The sequence below is a fragment of the Eublepharis macularius genome, chromosome 7 (assembly GCF_028583425.1).
Source record: "Eublepharis macularius isolate TG4126 chromosome 7, MPM_Emac_v1.0, whole genome shotgun sequence".
In the NCBI taxonomy this organism is placed as follows: domain Eukaryota; kingdom Metazoa; phylum Chordata; class Lepidosauria; order Squamata; family Eublepharidae; genus Eublepharis; species Eublepharis macularius.
Window position 1 is genome coordinate 112,772,359 of NC_072796.1, and position 13,374 is coordinate 112,785,732.

Here is a 13,374-nt window from a genome sequence, read left to right on the forward strand (position 1 = left end):
TATGGACCGATGGTCTGCTCATGCAAGGAACTTTTTCCTGACACAAGAGTCGCCTGTTCTGTTCTCGTGCTGAAGGTAACCGAGATCACTAGAGGAACAGATAGTGGCCAAATTGTGCCATTGGCCAGCTCTGGGTGCACTAACCACAGACTACGAGTCATGCCAAAGGTTTTGTGCCCAGGGTTTGCCACTCCTATGCTCTTCAAAGAAAAGCTTAACCATTGCAAGCTGCTATAACAAAATGGGGAAACGACTTTGACTCAGCTTCATATTTCCAAGTTTTCATTTGCAAGTGTGCGGCATGAAAAGCCACATTCCCCATGCCTGCTTATGCATGTACACACTCACAGCCTTCTCTCCTACACCCACATGCTCTTGAGCATGTAGACAGACACATCCCCTCGATATTGTTTAAGCATACACTCAGGACTACTTCTTTTTTAAAGCAAGATCAAGATGGGTAGCCGTGTGAGTCTGTCTGTAGCAGTAAAAAAGAGCAAGAGTCCAGTAGCACCTATAGCACCTAACAAAATTTGTGGTAGGGTATGAGCTTCTGTGAGCCACAGCTCACTTCTCACTTCACAGCTCACTTCTTCAACGCCTTCTTTTTTAAAGCAGGCATTGATGGAAAGGCACGGAGAAAGTTTTCCATTCTCCTAGCCAGACATAAGCAGCTACGAAGTACGAGGCAGCATCTCATCTTCCCAATTCATTTCCCAGTTATGGGTTTATATTTTTTTAAGTACTTGGGCAATTGGAGTGGGTGCTTGTCTGAGAAATAGGCAGTGTTCAAACAGTGGGAGGGGGAACGGAGGGGACCCTTAATGGAATCTGTAAGGTCTGCTCCCTGGCTCCTACCCTTAAATGGAGCCATCAAGGTCAAAGCTCCCTAAAGTGCTAGCTCTAAAAACAGTAGCTTAGGGGCCCATCACAAAACGCAGGTAACAGGGCACACCCTTGAAAACACCCATAGGAAACAAGGTGAACCCAGCACTAAGCATTTTCTGTGGCCAGTCCAAGTTCACCGACATGCTCCTTTTCATGGAAAGCCTTTTGAAGTAGATCAGAAATGTAACCTCTAATTGATAAAGTAAGTCCAGAGCCAAACCAAATTAATAAAACCACTAGGGAGTTTCAAGAGGCCCCTTGGAAACCGAGCGAGATTTTGGCAGCAGGCTTGAGGTGCAACCAACAAGGTCTTATTTAATCCTAAAGGTTGATACTAATACAAAATAAAAACAAAATGAAGAAACTCAAAATGCATTCTCAGACACTGGAAACAGATGCTAATAACAGCCTAGACTGTGCTTCGAGCCACTTCATGGTATAATTTTGGATGACCTGGAAACGAGTCCCAAAACACAATATTGCATTAACTATAAAAGGTCACATATATCCAAATCTCAGCCTTTCGCTTCAAAATGCATGAGGAATAGGCTCTCAATCCATTTCCAGTCCCTGTTTGTGTGCATATTGAAGAAGAAATTGCAATTTACACACAAGAGTACTCTTTTCAGCTGCCCCCTATATATGCCCAATTTCCATTTCGCACAATGTGGACCATGTATTTATGCAGCAGAATGAAACACGCCTGACCCTGCCTGTTGCATGCGCCTTTAAGTTTTCCTGCATCTTTCACTGTGCAGTGGGGATGTCATGTGGTTCTCTTGTTGCCATGGTAACAAGCCTTGCTTAGTGAGCAGCGCTGCCGAGTAAAAATCACACATAGAGACCATCATGTCAGATCTTTTCACAAGCAGTTTTGTGCAATGGCGTTCTGAGTGATGCAGGATGAACTATGATCCTTCCCCAGGTGGAGCTCTGTTCCTTGTTACGGGGATTTGAAGATGAGCTTCCTTTCATTTCTCTGTGTTTAAAAAATATTATAAACATGCTTTTCTTCCATACTGTTTTGATTCCAACAGCCATGGATGCAGATAAGAACATTAACACATGTTTTATCCTTCTCTTTGTACAGAAAATGTCTCCAACATGCAGGGCACCTTTCTCCTGTTAATCAGACCCTGTGGTATTTCTGGAAACATTAGCAACAGGAGAAAACCAATAGGAGGCTGCTGCTGCTGCTAATAGACTGCTTTTGTGCTGTAAAGAACGAGACAGAAGTTCTTTGTGTTACACACAGACGCAGTTCTGTCGGCAGAATACAGAAGCATGGTCACGCAGGAGCACAGCTTGGCTCCCGCCTACACAGAGAGGAAACGAACCTATCTGGGAAGAGGTGGACCATGTGTTGTCAAAGAGACCTCTGGGGGCCCTTGCCTGCAATATCCACCCCCCCTACACACACTTAATAAATCGCAAGTGAAGATGTTATTCAGTGGTTGTATGGAGTCCAGATATCCTTTTTTCTTAAGGTCACACTTCAATTGTGAGACATGGCATTTTCTGAACAGCCGGGCTCCGTTCCATATATAGTCATGTGTAACAATGTGTGCGCAGGCTGACATGGTGGCTGAGGTTGCACATTCCCATCCGCATTGCATACTGTTTTCCACACTTGTTTTTGTACCACAAATGAGAGGCTGCCACACCGATGACTGACACGCAGAAGTGCATTGCAAATGTAGATTGCTTCAAGGTCCAGTCTGCATGTGTGGAACTCAATGTAGCAAGAAGAGTTTCCTTGCTGGGCAATGCAACCATTTGTTCTTTACTATGTGGGTCTCATAATTCTTCCTGTAGCTAGTGCTTTTACGACAGCTCATGTGGAACATGAATGAGTGATTGAGATGGGTCTTGGCATAGTTTGATCCCATATAAAGGGTCAGCAGCATGCATTCTTTTCTGCTTTCTTCAAACAGCCCCTCCTTTCTTTGTACGTTTTAGCAAACCACTTGCAAAATAGTTTCAGGTGGGTAGCTGTGCTGGTATGCAGTAGAAGAGCAAGATTCACGTCCAGGAGCACCTTAAAGACCCACAAGACTTCCAGAGTATACGCTTTCAAGAGTCAACCTCCCTTTGCCAAATAGAAGCACAGGTATCTGATGAAGGGAGCTTTGAGTCTCAAAAGCATATACCCTGGAAATCGTGTGGTCTTTAAGGTGCTACTGGACTTGAATCTTGCCCTTCTGCTTGCAAAATAGATCTGTTGGCTTCATTCTCATCAGACTGGGTTGTTGGGAGGTTTGCCAACTCCAGGTTGGGAAATATCTGGAGATTTGGAGGTGAACCCTAGAGAGGGCAGGATTTGGAAAGGAACCTCAGTTGGGTATAATGCCATAGAGTCCACCCTCCAAGGCAGCCATTTTCTCCAGGAGGGCTGATCTTTGTCATCTAGAGACCAGCTGTAATTCTGGGAGAACCCCAGGCCTCACCTGAAAGTTAATAATATCAGACAAAGGGGCTCCTCCCTGGGAACACTGGTATAGAAGGGAGCAGAACAAACTGCAATGGGAGGGAAAGTGTATGGTACAAAGTCAATCCTGTAATAAAGTGAAGTCAATAAATAGAAAATCACTTTCAAACAATACTACAACAATACATATATACAATAAATAAAGTCATAAATATGAAGTAAAGCAATAGTCAAGTGCAGGAAAGCTTCTCCTTCATTAAATGAATGAAGTCCACAAAGTGGCCGGTTACTACTGGAGTGAATCCAAAAGGCAAGTGAAAAGGTAAATCCACACAATGGATGTAAACCAAAGGTCCACAAAGCCCAAGATGGTGTTTCCTATTTCTTCTTGCTTTTAACTGGTGTGTGGCAAGGAACACACACTCCTCCACCCAACAACCAGGGCCGGCTGTTGCCTGTTGTTTCGTGCTGAGCACCTCCTCAGGGGCAGCAACCAGTATCACCTGTAGTCATACAATCAACCATTATAATACAAGATTCTACAAATAGTGCATACTCTTATATTTTCACAAACCAATTAGGGCTTTAAAAACTGGGCGTCTTGGGTTTGTCGGTGCTTGGCCACCGCTTTTGACTTTGCTTTTGATTTATGTCTGACTACATGACTGATTTTTGACTGTGGATATTTGTACTAGTGAGTCGTGATTTTTGCATTGATGTTTTGTGAACATTGATTTTTGCACTGATGTGGTTTGCGCTACACTTGCACTCCAAGTGGAGCACAAGTGAACAGGGAGGAATACACGTGAGTCTGTTCACTTGCCGGTCAAGTGTCATTCATCACTTGTAGATTGGCCCTGAGTCCCCCAAATTTTGTTCCTGGGAGTCAGCAGGCTCTCAGGAGACAGCATAATGTCATATAGTGGTTAGAGTGTTGGACTAGGATCTCTGAGACACAGGTTCGATTCCCCACTCTGCCACGGCAGTTTTGCTGGGCAACTTTGGGCTAGTCATACATTTTTAGACTAACCTACTTCATAGGGTTGTAGAAAGGATAAAATGGAGAAGAACAATGTAAGCTGCTTTGGGTCCCAATTGGGGACAAAGGCAAAGTATAAATGAAGTAAATAAATAAAGTGAGGTCTGCAGTGGGAGGGAGAATCAGTGCAAACTATCACTTCTGTGAATGTAAATGCTGTTTTGTTGGAGGAATTGTGTAGTTGGATACATGCAAAAATTTTCATCATCACTTCAGGATTGATCCTAAACTAGCTGCATACAGCTTCAGTGCTGGTAAAGATTAAACAAATTTAAAATTGATTTAAAATATCATAATGGATTGCTGTAACTGTTGTTGCACAAGCTATTAATATTACTTTTTAAGTTGTAATTGTAAATTGATATATAGATGGAAGCAAAGATATAGCCATTAAAAATCAAGTGCCTGGGAGGGGAAAAATGGTTTTCATTCTGAGCCTAAAATCCATTAGTGGAGTAATTTCCCTGGGAAGCTGATGTCAAAGCTACGACAACAACACCTCTGAAAATGCTTTATCTGAAGCCTCACAAGGTCATCATGAGACCATAAGGGCCCTACAGGACCAGTCCATCTTGTCCAGCATCATGTTTCTCACAGAGGCCAACCAGATACTGCCAGAAGGTCTACAAGAAAAGCATAAAGTCCAACACATCATCCTGTTGTTGCCCCCAGCAAATGTTATAACAACAACAACAATAATAACTGCACTTATATACCACTCTTCTAGACAGATTAGTCCCTCACCCAGAGCGGAGAAAAAGTTAGTGTTATTATTATCCCCTTAATACAGCTGGGGAGCTGGGGCTGAGAGAAGTGGCTTACCCAAAGCCACCTACTGAACTCATGGCAGTGATAGGATTCAAACCAGTAGAGTGCTGATTCATAGCCAAACCACTTAACTATTACGCTACAGCAACTCTCAGGGGTATAGTGCCTCTCAGGGGTCATTTTGTAGAAAAAGAGCTGGAGGAACTCTTAGCACAACTCATTAGCATATGCCACTCCTCTTGCCATCACCGGAAGTGTGTCATTAGTGTATCTGATTTGCATATGCCACACCCCCTGACGTCACCTATTCTGGCTGTTTTGGACCCAATCCTGGTCATTCAGGGCCGAAATTGAGCCCGAAATGGCAAAAAGGGGCTGAAAATGGCTGAAAAGGGGCCCAAAATGGTCAGGATTGGGCTGCTGATGAGCGGGAGAATGATCCACCAGAGGCCCGATCCAGGCTGTTTCGGCCCCAATCCAGGCTGAAACAGGCCCAAAATGGCCGAGAGTCAGGTGGGCGGGGCCACCTGATATGTGACCTCTTTGGGGAATCGCCGGAACAGCGTTCCTGTGCGTTCCCCCTCAAAATGAGTCCTGGTGCCTCTAAACATGATGGTTCAATTTAGCCATTGATAGATCTATTTGCCAAAAAGGAAACCTCTCCAAAAGGAGACCCTGAGCAAGGCATCTTTAGCAAATCTAAATGAATGGGCAGTTAATAGGGGAGGAAACATTCCTGCCTTTTATGTCCTCATTGCAAAGGCAGTATATTTAAGAGAGAAATACTTTCCCATTTCCCTGGGTGTGTGCTCTAGTTTTGTCATCTGTCAAGCCAAAGATAGCTCCCCACCCTGTACATCAACGAGGAAGCCACAGAGAAAGAGAATGTGAAGAACAATCAGCAGTTCTTTGGTAGCTGACCTCACTACTGCCACTGTTAGCCCTATGAAACTGAATGATTCTGGAGCGCTTACTGTCAAGTAGAAGTTTGGACTGAGTGTGCTATCATAACCAAATGAACTCCAGGCAAGGTTGCCTACAAAACTGAACTGCCATGTTCCTGCCATATGCATGAAAATATTGCCTTCTCCCTCTGTCACTTTTTAAATAGGGACAATCACAATGGGGGGGGGGCTTTCTTAGAAAACTGTAAGTATAAGAGCTATGATGGAAATCAGTGTTTAGTTTTTTAATATTATTAAGGTTACAGTCTTGTGCCCCATGTCTAAGAGCACAACCCAGCCAAAGGCAAGCATTTGTAAGCGCATGGTTACATTGAAATCAAGGACACACAAGCATGTTTATCTTTGGGTAGATCATACCCTTCAGGACACTTGGTTGTAGAGGACACAACCCAGATTTTTATTAATGCCAAAAGAAGTTTTCTATGGACAATCCAGGAATAATCCTTAACATTTGTACTTTTGCTTATATGGAAATGGTAAAAAAAATCTGACTCAAACAACTATTTAAAAAAATACATCTGACAGTGCAGTTTCAAGTTGCCAGCCAACCCAAGTTTCTGGGGATGGGCATTACATAGTGTTACCATGAAGTTTTTGGAGATAGCTAGAGCAATGCATGATGTTTCTTCTGGTTATGTGACAAGAAGTCACATTGTGGCATTGCCAGGATGACCATTTTCACTCAAATATCTCCTGCTGCTGCATTGAGCAGCTGTGGAAGACCAAGAGGGGTTGGGTGGGAGGTCGTAGAGAGAGACCTGATCCTCCCCCCCCCCCGTGTTGCTCTTGTTCCTCCCGTGAATACAGATATTTGCAGTGGCATCTGAGGGTCCATGGGGCAGTTCCTCCTGCATTTCCCTTGGCCTTCCCTTGGCCTGAGGTTACATTCCTTATGGTGTCCTGAGAAAACTAGTTTAGTGTATTTCAAGTTCCTTATGTGAATTTGCATGCCTGAATCCATTCTTGGTTTCTCTGAGTTAATCTATTTCATAATCTTGAATCTTGTTACAATTCATGGCCAAGAACAATAAGTATGAACCAAACTGAACTGGTTGGAGAGGGAAGCTGGACTCTGCAAGAAAACCGAAGGCACCCAGGAGATTTGTCAGTTAATGTATTTTTACGGCCCAACTTTAAAAAATGCCTCAATTGTATAGGAATTTGGTCCATTCTTTTGTGTAGGTTTGCTAGCTGTACTGCAATCCATTAGCCAAAAGCAGCAGTGGAAGTAACACAGCAGAGGTTTATTTTATTTGCTTTGAAAAGTGTGTAGGCTACCGACGTGATCAGAGATGCTCAAAGTGGATTACAGCAATAAAGGAAACATAACATGAACCATGATCTACAAATAAAAACCATAACATTAAACAGCACTAAGCTGCAGTAAACAGCAACAACCAACACAACAGTACCTGTCAGAATTGAGGAATTCCGGTGGAATATGACAAGAACTCATGTAGCAGATTCAGCCATCCATCCATCTATGGAAGATGGGAACAAATGACTGTACTCTGTGCATACAGCTACGCATGGTGAGTGGATTGTGATCACACTTTCTTGTGTTGTCCAGTATTCCAGTCCTCTTCCCATCATGGGACTACCATGTTTGCACACTCTTCTGGATTGCATCAAATGTCTATCTAACCCAACATCCTACATCCAGTAGAACTGAGCCGTACACTTATAGGAAGTTTACAAACAGGGTATGATGGTGATGGCCTTCCTGCTAGTATTTATCTGATGTTCAGAGAGGTATTTCCTTCCTCCAAATGCAGAGGTTCCATGTTGATATCATGAACACATCTCGCTGCCTTATATTGACTCAAACCATTGGTCTATCAAGATCTGTATCGTCTACTGTGGTTGGCAGAAGCTCTCCAGAGTATCAGGTGGAGATCTTTCAAATCACTTATGAACTGATCTTTTAAACTGGAGGTGCCAGAGATTGAACCTGGGACTTCTGCATACAAAGCAGATGCTCTACCACTAAGCTACAGCCCCACCCCTTGGCTAAAATAATATCTTTTAAAAAATGCATTTAAGATAGTGGCTGTCATCTTACCTCATGGCAGTGCATTTTGTGAGTTAATGAGGCATTATGTGAAGAAACATTTTTCTTTGTCTGTCCTGCACTTTCTGCCAATGCAAGTCACAGATAATCACCAGTAACAGCCAAAGAGATTAACCAACTGGAGTGTCAAAAGCAAAAGGACATTTGCTGGAAAAGGCACTAGCTTAACAGTGCCGGATGATTGGCGGGGCGGGGGGGCAGGATGAGTGCAGGAAAGGAATAATTAGTGTGTTAAGGAGAGATCAGAGTGGAGAAATCTAGGTCATGGAATGCCACCTCATATGAATGAGCAGCCCGAGGGCTTGGTGTAATGTTTCATAGAAGAGGTGGGATGTCTAAGATTTTTAATAGCTTCAGATTAAGGTGGATCCTGGTGTTTGTTCAGCAAAGAGTCGTACCAGGGCGGTGTGGAAGAAGAAGGCATGATAAAGGCAGCATAGTTTGGCAAATGATGAGAGGAGAGAGATTTGAAGGTGCAAAAAAGCAAAAGCTGCGCTAGAACTGATTTTTGTCTTCTGTCTTGGCTCAGTGTCAAAGCAACCTGAATGTGGCCGGCTACTCCTTAACTGTAGGCTTTCTGCATGCTCAACATGTGGCAAGTTTTCTGGGTATTCAGTCCACAAGGATCAGAGCTGATATGGGCTTCTGTAATTCTGTACTTGTGGGAGTCAAACCAAAGCGATGTCTCTGCATTTTTCTGCATTTAGAAAAATGCCTCATTCTTGATTTAAGCTTTTGAGGAGCCATTAACAACATCAGCATTTTTGCCAGTGTAGGCACCTCAATTTTTGTTTTATGTTTGGGTGTTTGAGGGAATTATGCTGTTTCAGTTAAGATATTTCAAATGTTCACCTCCCAAAGGGTCAGGTTTGTGGTTGGACAATCCTAATCACATGTTCATATTGAGCCTGTCAGGAACAATTGAGTGACAACACCAGAAAATCATTCATGCCCCATAAACGCCATGTTTAGAATCATATGAAAACAGGAAGTTAAAGAACAGACAGAGCACATGTGCAGCACAAAGCACTGATTTTCCTTGAAGTTAATTTTCATTTGGTTAATAATTTTTTTAAAGAGAAAGGACATACAAGTGGGAAGAAATTGATTGCAATGTAACAACGTTATAACGTTATTGGTATAGAATTTAAAAAGGGCATTGAAAAAAAAACGTTATAACATTATTGGTATAGAATTAAAAAAGGGCACTGGAAAACAGATAAAATGGAGATTAATATACAAAATGTTGTCTTCCATAGTTTGTGTTGGCAAGCAGACTTTGGCAAATTACTTCACACTGCCGAGGTAATTAATAATTTTTTACTCCAATAAGGAAAGCTGAAGGAGAAGAGTGGGGGGAGTGGTTGGATGCTGGCATTCAACTAATCAGTGTGCAGAGAAATAGGGGCAGGGGAGGCCAGGACATCGAAGGAAAAATCTGCACACCAAAAAAGGCATTTTAGCTCCACTTTTAAAAAAACAAACATTCGGGTACGTGCACTGGAATCCCCCGCCTGGCAAAAAACCTGGGGAAAACCCAATTCTGCAGCAGATGCAGCCTTTCACTATACAGAACTTGGAAAAGTAAGGTTTGAACATTTGAACACTGAACCAATGTAAGTGAACTATGCGGAGGATCCTTGAAACAGCGTCTTCTGTCTGCAATGCATTCTGGTCCTTTTGAAAGCTTGACAATTTCTCATGTTTTTGCTGTACTAGGCAGCAAAATTAGGTTTAGCAAGATCCTGGCAAACCACAATACATAGCCTATATTCAGTTTCATAGATCACCTTGGGCAAATCTGCAGGGTGACTGGGATATTCTTGAGGTTTCATATAAAATTGCCTTACACTGAGTCAGACCATTTATTTATTTAGCACTAGCCAGCATAATACAATGGTCAGAATGTTGGACTAGGATATGGAGATCCAGGTTCAAATTCCCACTCGGCCATGCAAGCGCACTAGGTGACCTTTGGACAGTAATTAACTCTCAACTTAACTCACAGGGTTTTTGTTGTGAGGAGAAAATGGAGGAGGAAAGAACAATTTTATTAGCCATTTTGAGTCCACACTGGGGAGAAAAGAGGGGTATAAATAAATAAATACTATTTTGACTGGTAGCAGCCCTCCAGGGTCTCATACTGAGAAACCTCTTTCTCAGTATTCCTACCTGACATCTATTAACTGAAAGTAACAGGGCTTAAACACTGAACCTTCTCTATGTAAAGCCATATCTTGTTGCATGAATTCATGGTTTCTGATGTTTGTCTTATTCCTAGGATTAGCCACTGTGACAGTTCCCCAGGGTTGGAAGCTACCTGAAAAGATATTCCATCACTTTCTGCCTTCCCCATTACCCCACAACTCCCAGCAGGAATTTAAAAAGATTCAGTAATAAACATCTGAGCCTGAGTGTAAAAACTACCCAAGCCTTTATGAGATATGAGGGTAAACTGACAGGAACAAGATGGTTTACTTTTCTTGAGAAAAGCACAAAACTGAGGTAAATATCAACAGAGAACTTAGAGAAGTGGGAGGGCAGTTTTTATATGCCGGGGGTGGGGGGGTGGGAGAGATATTGCCAAGCAGATTTTAACACTTTCATTACACTCTTGATAGCATGTGGCAGCTTCCTGTTGATAATTCTATATTTAATCTGATTCAGAACAGCTCCCATTCTAAGACATTGTCTTTAATCCACTATCCTGTTACCCTAACCCTTTCCCAAACTCTCTTCCTCTCACCACTCCCCAAACTCAACTCTCAAGTACCAGATCTTAACCCTGTTTCCCAGTTCTCAGCTCCTTTAGACTGTTTCAGAGCGCCACTCTCATTGGCTGCTGTGTTACCAGGGCGATTTTCACGGTTTTACCTCTCACAACCATACACCGTTTTAATAGTGCATATACCTTCTCCTGGTCTGTATTTATTTCCAGACAGGACCATTCATGGCAGGATAACATGTAGCTGAGTTTACTTGGGAGTTGTGTGTGTGTGTGTTATGTGCTGTCAAGTCGTTTCCGACCTATGGTGACCCTATGAAAGAAAGACCTCCAAAACATTCTCTCTCTAAGAGACCTACTTAGATCCTGCAAACTGGAGGATGTGGCTTCTTTTATTGAGTCAAGCCACCTCGTTTTAGGTCTTCCTCTTTTCCTGCTGCCTTCCACTTTTCCTAGCATTATTGACTTTTCCGGAGAATCTTGTCTTCTCATGATGTGACCAAAGTACGATAGCTTTAGTCTTGTCATTTTAGCTTCTAAGGAGAATTCCGGCTTGATTTGATCTAGTACCCACTTACTTGGGAGTTGTATAACAGCCATATTTCCCCTATCCATTAGCTTGCCTTGGGCATCTATTGGATGCAAGCATCTCAATATCTCTTTACCTTGCTCAACTTTCTTCCATTCAATTGACTTGCCCCTACTGATTTGCTGTGGCCTCTGCCTGCCTAGTGATTGTGCTTACAGCTCTTTCGTGCTGAAGCTAAACAGAAGTGGACCCGAGCAGTGCCTTGACTGGAGCCCCAATTAAACACCTTTGAGCTTTTTTTTTTAATTAAAAAGGGAAATACTGGCACAAATGGATTAAATAGAACACATCCTTTGCATGTTGTTTTTAGACCCATCAATCCAGAGTCTGACAGACTAGATGGGGGTAAATATGCTCAATAAACAGCTGTCAATTGGCTCTGACTACCTACGTGGAAGTAGCTCTAATTTGCACACAGTTTAGGATTCATCCATCATGTCAGAGTACTTTATAAACTGGGACTATAAGAAGATGAGGAAGAGAAGTTAGATAATAATGAGCTTGACTGAAGGATTGCAATGCTTCTGATGCTGTTAGGTGACACAGATTTTGATGAGCATTCCTTGTTAGAGACCAAGCTACTACAGAGGACATCAAGAGTTCTCAATTTACCCTGTGGGTACTTTGAGAAGTTTGAGAACCAGTAGTGGATACCACACCAAAATGGCTGTCACGGACGGCAGGACCAATCACAAAATGGCTGTCATAAGGGCTCAATCACCAAAAAGTTAGATTCCAAACCAAACCTCCTTCTGGGATGGAGGCAGCTGTTTCCAAACATATGCGCCATGCAAACACACAAATGATGTGTCTGCTGGCTGTTCCTTTTACAATGAAATTGAGGAAAGTCAGATTTGGCTCTTTGCTTACAGGGAGAAGCAAGTGGGTACCAAAATGCACATCAACGGGCACCCAACATATTGGATCACTGCACAGTAGAAAACTAGGCTAACCTACTTCCTGTCAGGTGACATTCACTGTTACTGGCCAAGCCATTAATGAGGACAGCAGATGGCTCTTAATAAAAATGAAGGATCAATTTCCCGTTTCTGAGAAGTGACCTCCAATTTTGAGAAATTACCTCTTAGGAACAAGTTTTCTTTTCTTGATCTGATTCTACAATAACAGTGAAACATTCACATGAAAGTAGAGGAAATCTATTTCTAGCTAGATTCCCAAAATGCTGTAGCAGTACAGAAAGAACTGATGTAGTTCCTGGGAGGAGGCAGGAAGTGGGCAAGTATAACACCCACTTCCTGTATCTCCTCAGTTGAAGTCTGATAGGCGAGAAGGCTGAGACTGGGAGAGCAGATCTGTAAGTATGTCATTACCATAAAGTTTATGGTTTGTTCAATGACTGAGCAATAGCATGCTTAATATAAAGATAGAGAGAACACATTTTGAAACATGGTGGCAGTGGTGACTGAATCCTGGGTGGAAGACTGGCAACAATCTGTGAGTGAGTAGGCATGTAAAAAGGAAGAAAAGGGAGGAAAAATGGAAGGTCTGAAACCACCAGGAACATTGAACCTGCAAGCCTTGAACTTAGCCTAGGCATGGAAGACCTGGGAAGAAGAGTTTTAATTTGTATGTGGATATTGCAATGGCATAAGTGAAACTGCTTTCCTACCTAATTGGAGGAAAAGGGAGGGAAATAACTGAGACATTGTGTGCAAATATTCCCCAACAAATATTCCCCAAGCACTGTGTAATCTGACAACAATATTGGCCTGTTTTGATGCCCACTGCAACCCCAGAAAGCCCCTTTTTCTCTGCAAGGCGTTCATTCCATCCCCCCCCCCCCCATATTAGAGTATGTTCTTTTTTTAAAAAATTGCCTGCCAGGCTCTTATAAATATTACTAATATCATCAGGAGGAAATGAAAATTTCTTATCTTTTC

General features: G+C 42.6%; 1 non-coding gene across 1 annotated transcript; it reads right to left on the bottom strand.

The window, feature by feature from the left end:
- Positions 1-8,018: 8,018 nt before the first annotated feature.
- Positions 8,019-8,089, bottom strand: TRNAT-UGU (transfer RNA threonine (anticodon UGU)). Its single transcript has one exon. It is a non-coding gene; the product is annotated as a tRNA-Thr (tRNA).
- Positions 8,090-13,374: the final 5,285 nt, after the last annotated feature.